The sequence below is a fragment of the Bacillus rossius genome (genome assembly GCF_032445375.1).
Source record: "Bacillus rossius redtenbacheri isolate Brsri chromosome 9 unlocalized genomic scaffold, Brsri_v3 Brsri_v3_scf9_2, whole genome shotgun sequence".
In the NCBI taxonomy this organism is placed as follows: domain Eukaryota; kingdom Metazoa; phylum Arthropoda; class Insecta; order Phasmatodea; family Bacillidae; genus Bacillus; species Bacillus rossius.
The window spans coordinates 32,358,779-32,365,977 of NW_026962013.1; the positions used below are offsets into that span (position 1 = coordinate 32,358,779).

Consider the following 7,199-nt stretch of genomic DNA (forward strand, 5'->3'; position numbering starts at 1 on the left):
GCTGTCTAAATATACTTTTTTAAATATTTTAAATAATCTGTGGTGCCTTAATATTGTTTAACTATTTCACAATAATCAATGTCATCAATAGTTAAGATCTAGGGCGCCCATTTTGCATAAGACTAGCAAGGTTGACCGACAGTCGCACGAAATAGAGGGGTGGAGCCACGGTCACATAGATAGGTCTGGCAATTTAACTTCATTCTCTGTCGACTTAAGACCGTATTCCAAGACACAAAATAAGGGGTTAGGTGTTGAATATGCAATACCTATACCCTAACCATATTCCAAGTGCACGATAGGACATGGCCAGTCCCTTATTTTAAGGGAACTGATTTTTGGTGTCCTACCTGTTGCCGATTTGATCCATAGCTGTGTGTGTGTGTGTATATATATATATTGACGTCGTCCCAAGTGCTCCTCCGGCTCGCTGAGGCCATTATTGCCCGTTGCTGCTTCAGGCTTGCGTGTGCGCCGGCGCCCGTGCGCAAAAGTGTAACAAAGGTTTTGTTTATGTAATTATGTGAGGGTGTGAATATCTATTTGTCTTGTTGTGTTCCTGTAGATGTGTTTCCCGGGCGACTGAGTCGCGTCTCCCCGCCTGTGACCATGTGGCTCCACGCACTCGCACACGAAGGGAAGAGGGGAGATTCATGTGCATGCGGCAAGGGGGGAGGCCGCTGAGACGTCGCGGAGCGTGGGTCGAGTCAGTCGCCTGAGTGGCATGAGAGAGCGCGGTCGCGAAGGTCACGTCACCGTCGTTCGCGTCGGCAGTTACGTCATAGTCTTTCTTGTCATCGTCATTCGCGTCACTGTCAGTCACGTCACCGTCAGTCACGTCACCGTCAGTCACGTCACAGTCGTTCGCGTCGTCAGTTACGTCACCGTCAATCACGTCACCGTCAGTCACGTCACCGTCGTTCGCGTCGGCAGTTACGTCAGTCTTTCGTGTCATCGTCAATCGCGTCACTGCCAGTCATGTCACCGTCATCCACGCCACTGTCAGTCGCGTCACTGTCGTGTCACCGCCAGTCAGGTCACTGGTAGTGTCGTGTCGCACTCAAGGTGCGTGGAGCCGGGCCTCGCCCTGATGGACTATCACAGAGGGGAGCCGTGACAGCCCATGTACAGTGTGTGACGTGTGCATTAAACACACCTTAACGTTAAAAACTCTTTTATTCCACCTAAGTTACGGTAGTTCCCTTGCCACGTGGCACGTACCCTCTCTACCGGAGCAGCTGGGCAGCGACTCCGAACCACGGGAACGGCCCTAACGTCGTCAATATATATATATTTTAATGAACTTTAACGGAACTTTTACAATTACAATTTCCCCCCCCCCCCAATATCTTATAAAACAGCAAACATAAATACGGCCAAAAATTCATTGTTTATATTCTTGTACAACCAAAATTAAACATTCATTATAATTCCATAGTTTTAAAAAATAAGCTAAAATTACAATGGATTCCACGAAGTACAACTGTTTATAGCCTCGCACAAGTCCTCGTTTATTAAAACGGCTGCCGATCTGATACCTTACAGGAGTTCAGTTAGGACACATTTTGGAATATGACCCGAGAGTTAGGGTACGGCAGTTGTCCAACAAGGCAGTGCATATTCGCTACCTTACTCAAACGTCTTGGAATACCGCCCTAACTGAAGCTTGCGGTGGCCTGCGAACCAATGACGATAGTAGTAGTTGAACCCGTCATTAACAGTGTATTAAATGAGAGTTTCTTATTGACGACAGTCGTCGTACCCTCCCAGATGCAGAGGCCGTACCTGTCCACCGACGTGGTCCTAAGGGAGGTTTGTCCCCCCAGTGCACCGTCTGTGAAGTGCTACGGTCAGGGACGCACCCGCGTGCACCCTAACATGCCATAGTGGGCTTCTTTTTGTGTTGTAAATAATTATGCTTATTATGTACTTTTAAGTGGTCACGAGCCTCCACAATTGCGTATATTTTGTAACGTAACAAAACTCTCACGTCTGAAACATTGTGTAAATACTTCACTTGTAATTTATTCGTAACTAATTAATTCATGTGTATTTCGTTTTATTAATTAATTACTTGTCATGTCGTTTTAATAATTCTGTGATTCTTTCAAGTGCTTATGCTATGTTAGTTATGTAATCGCAGCCTGGCGCACCGCGAGGCGGGCCTCTCTCACGCCAGCCGATTTCCCCTCCCCTCCTCCGCGGCCCACGGGCCTCGGCCCGCTAGCGGGCGGGGGACGGCAGTGGTAAACGAGACGCGAGAGCGAGCAGACGTGCGCTCCGCTCCGCGCTGCTCGGGAGACACGTTTCTCATCTCGAAGTTTACCGACAGTGAAACGTCACGGGTCGTCTCTGCAGCTGAGCTGCATTCGTTATATCGCTGGACGTACTCAGTTTTACGAGTTTTTCCGGGACTTCTCCTGCCTACGTTATAGGCTGTGTAAGTGCCTCTCCGGACCGCCGAACCTCTGTCAGTACGAGCACTCATAGGACCTTATTCCTCTTACGTGACGGGCCACGTACATGCTGTGCATCAATACGGAACAATCGTAACCGGAACCATTAGCTACGGGGTTACCTCCTCTGTTCGTGTCGGGACGTATTCTAAGGACGAGACTTATTTCCGGGAGTCCGGGTCGCGGCGGGGAGGGCGCTCGTTCCGCGACGTGCCGGCCAGGCTGCGGCAGATTCTCTATACGGAAATAAAAGGGGCTCGTGGAAACGGACATCACCGAGTTATCCTTGGAACTACCTACCGTTCCTCCTACCCTCGTAAAATTCCCTCCAGGTCCCGTATTTTCCGGTCCCGGCCACGTTGGCCTGAACTCACTCCTCACCGACGAGAGCTACATGGGCAAAACAGGAAATTTTCGCAAACAGGAAATTAGGGACCTTAGGCCGATGGACGTCATTATAAAATATATTAGTCCTAAATCCATCTCAAATTTTGAAATTTTTTCCCAGAGTAGGCCACTATTTTTTCATTTGTTTGGGTGCTTGATAAATGCCTAATCTGTACCGTAAAATGGGGTGAATATGGTCTAAAGGGTGAAAAGGGACAAAAAATTTCTAAAACATTTAATGTACAGCTGTAATTTTTAATTTAAAGATATCACAACACTTTTTTTTTAAACTTCTGTGAATCTTTAAGTCTTTCCAACTATGTAGACAAAACTGTTAGGTAATTATTTTTGTTTAGGCTGGCAACATGAGAATCAACTGTTGTTTATAGTAGCCATTTGTATAACTTGACAATTGTTTGTTAATTTGAGCAGGTGGTTTAGCAAATCTTTTTGATGAATACATTATAGTTTTTATTGATGTTTCGTAAGTATATTTAAATATTTACACCTTAATTTTGTGACATATTAATAATTTTTACAGTAATGTTTAGGAAAACTTGCATTTTTTGTACTTACAGAGGGGTGAATGGGGACAGTGTTAAATTATAACACTTCGAAGTTGGAATGGAATGTGTTTAGTTTTATAAGTTTAAATAAGCTTGTAGGTAGTAGTAAAAAAATCAAAAACCGTTAAATGCTTAATTGTACAATTTTTATTTATTTTTGTACGGTTATTCTAGGTTAGAAAATTAACCTGCAACAATGGGTCGGGCATACAAGAGTGAACCCACTTCAAGCAAACATGCACGATTGACCATGACCGAGTCACACGTGCAGTTTTGGCAGTAAAGGAAGGCATGTCAGTAAGGGCAGCTGCTAAGGCTCATGCTGGCTGGACATGACATCTCATTTGTTTTTTACCACCCAACTCAACCCATCTAACACAGCCACTAGATGTTGCTGTTTTCAGGTCGCTGAAGATACACTGGAGGTTGGTTTTGGAAAAATGGAAGCTCAAAACCAAGAACAACAGCAAGTCATTTGACAAACAGTATTTTCCTTGTCTTTTAAAACAGACATTGTAAAAAATGAATGTAAATGACCAACTTAGCAAGGACATATCTTCAGGTTTTGAAAAAGCGGGCTTGTTCCCATTGAAAAGAGAACGGGTCCTTGAAGGACTTCCTGCATTTCCTGCTGATCAACCAAATGAAGGAAAGGAGAATGAAAAAACAGTGAACGACAATCTCTCACAGTTTTTAAAGGAGATGTGCTATGGTAATGAAGAACCTGAAGCAAACATGCAAGAAAAAGCGTCTGAGTGTTTACCAGATCAGAGTGTTTCTCTTGCTGACTTGGAATCAGAGGATTGTGATGTGGAATTTGATGATAAAAATAATGAAGAAAATGAGGAAGTTGATCAAATCAAAGAAGGGGACTGGGTGAGGGTAAAATTTCAGTATGAAAATAGTGTTGAAAAGATTTTTATTGGGAAGATGGCTTCAATTTACACATTCCCCAATGTCGCAGATGAATATGAGTTCAGCAAAAAACAGATTTTGCAAGTGTTAAACCCACCTGAAATTAGGAGGGGATGGCATACCTTCAAGTAAACCAGCAAACCAACCTAGTGTTTCCACATATTATTTGTGGTAGGGCCTACCGGTAAATACAGTGTGCTTCTTAATGTAGGTAACATTATATTCTGGATGTAGACTATCTTCCAAGACTATGCATAACAGCATCATGGAGCTTATAAGTATGAACTTGTTTTTTGTGCAATTTTTAAAATTCATTTTTAATATGCCTTTTTGAAATTATTATATAGACAAATTTCGAATAAAACTACTAATGGAAGTTATTTAACCTTTTTAAAAACATTTTACATGCATTTAAAAAGCCAAGCATATGTCCCTATTAACCATACTATGATTAAAAAGGGACACATATTGAAAAACCTCAGGTGTCCCTATTAACCCCACCTCTAGGGTGAATAGGGACAGGCAAAAAAAATTAATTATTGTAAAACATTAACAGAAAATACAAAAATTTATTATGCTATAGAAAGCTAATAAAAAGAACTACTAAATAAAAATATAATCATACAACATTCTTCAGTGATTTAGAAATTATTTAACAAAAACTAAAAAAATTGTCCCTATTCACCCCATTTTACTGTACCAGTGCCTTTAAGTTTTTTAGTTTATTGCACTTGCTTTTTAGGAAGTTTAATTTAACTTACTTTTTTTGCTTTAAATAGTCAAGTTGATGGAAAAGTTAATTGAATTATTAGAAAAATATCCATGTTTATGGCATGAAAGGACGGAAGAATACAGAAGGCAGGATATGCAGGACAATGCCTTGGATTTGATTGCAAGGGAATGCTATCAAACTGAGTTGAATTTTTCTGAAATAGGTACTCCATACATTTGGTTTTGTCTTCGCAAGCAACTGCTTCATCAAATTATGAATTTCTTGTAATTATTTTGTTTTTAGATTAAATTCATGAACCCAAAAGACTATTGTCATTGTCAAAATCATCACTTGAATCTTATGGCATGCATCTCTCCGACATTGCAAATTAGACTATCTTGTCTGGCAACCTGGGCGCAGCGAACATAGCTCAGTTTACAATTTAGCCTCGGCTTTTGTTGTATCAATCAAGGTGTGTAAAGAGTTCTGGCAATGGCATTGGGAATTAATCACCGAATATAAATCCAATGTAACAAAACCTCATGAATAGATACACAACCTCAAAGCCTGTAGTGCCGCAGGGCACCACAGTAGCAAGGCGATTTGTTGCATTGAACGTCCTTACACGAGAATCCACGTGAGCTTCTGCAGTGTTGTAATGAACAAATTACACAGTATGTCATGCTTGTTGAGGAGTTGGCATATTATATCAGTGAATAACTGTGCAGAAGAGCTCATAGATAAGGAACTTGTGAGGAATTACAACACAGAATGAACAGGAGTTCACCACACATCCCATGCAATGTCATGCCAACAGCCAGCTGACTTTGAGCTATAAGTTTGGTTTTTAAGGTGAGGCTCAAAAAGACACACAGGCTATGGAGAAGTTCATGCTGGTCCTCTTCAACTGTATCCACCAGTCATCTGTTATGCAACCAGTTCCTCTGCTCATGCTGTACAAAGACAGTGAAAGAAAATTTGCAGCAAGTGCTCACAACAGAAAATAACCTACATTGCCTGCTAGGAAGAACACAAGAACTACCACCCGCTGGAGGATCAGAGACCAGACACCAAATATAGTCACATACAATACCTACCAGAGCCGCAACGTGAGTACCAGTGCCCACAATTGGCAGCACCACTATAATTTAGGAGCACCAGCCATCATCCCCAAGTAACAAATCACTCAGAACCAGCATGATTGAAAAGGCCACCAGTGTTGATGGTGCCCTGAAGGGGATTAGGCAGTAAAGGCATGCAAGACATGATGTCCTAGCTTTAATGGCCTGCAACCCACCCAGTGGCGTAGCCAGGATTTGTGTATGGGGGGTCCTCCCCTGGGAAAATTTGGATTTTAAGGTGTAAAATAGTGCTATTTTAGCAGTTTTCGGTACTTAAATTTAAATATTGTAATGGTAAAAATTTTATTAATTTTAATATGAAATTCGTTTGAGTGATTAATAGGAAATTAATTAATGATTTGGTGGTGGTGGAACCCCTAACCCCCCCCCCCCCCCCCGGCCTACACCCCTGAACCCACCTCCTCTCGTGGATGCAACACCTTTGATATTGAGCCATCTTATTAAACCCCAGATTAACAACTTATATATGGGTTCCTGTTACCCTTAATGGGAAGACACCCGCCACCCTGTGGTACACACAGCAGTAAGCCATGTGTTTTTGGTACAAACACCTGGGACTTGCCAGCAGACATCATGTCCAAGGACGAATTGTGGAGGGGGAGATGGGAGGGATATACCCCCCCCCTCCTCCGAAATCCTGTACAAAATTTCCCCTTGCCCCCCAAAAATATTATTCCCACCAAAAAAATAAAATAAATTGAAAGCAAACAGCAGGCAAAGAGGTGTTACTGCCTCCCCCCCCCTCCCCCCACCAAATGATTAGTGATGCATGAGATGGCAATTAACTGGGCCCTGACAACATAAACATTTGTAAGTATGATCACTTAGCTGTGTATGCACTTTATGCTGATTAATCACTAATCATGACCAACCAGGATACAGATACAGAGCCCCCCCCCCCCCCTCTCCCCCTAAATTCTACTTTTCTTGCCCCACATCTGGCCAAATCTACCGTCCAAGTATAAAAGGTTAGATTCCTTGAATCCAAAACAACACACAAAATGTAAAACCCTAACTAATG

General features: G+C 42.4%; 1 long non-coding RNA gene across 1 annotated transcript; it reads left to right on the forward strand.

Moving 5' to 3' along the window:
* The first annotated feature begins 3,227 nt into the window (after positions 1-3,227).
* Positions 3,228-6,846, forward strand: LOC134543268 (uncharacterized). Its single transcript, XR_010076903.1, has 2 exons — positions 3,228-3,327; positions 3,584-6,846. It is a non-coding gene; the product is annotated as an uncharacterized LOC134543268 (long non-coding RNA).
* The last annotated feature ends 353 nt before the right edge of the window (positions 6,847-7,199 follow it).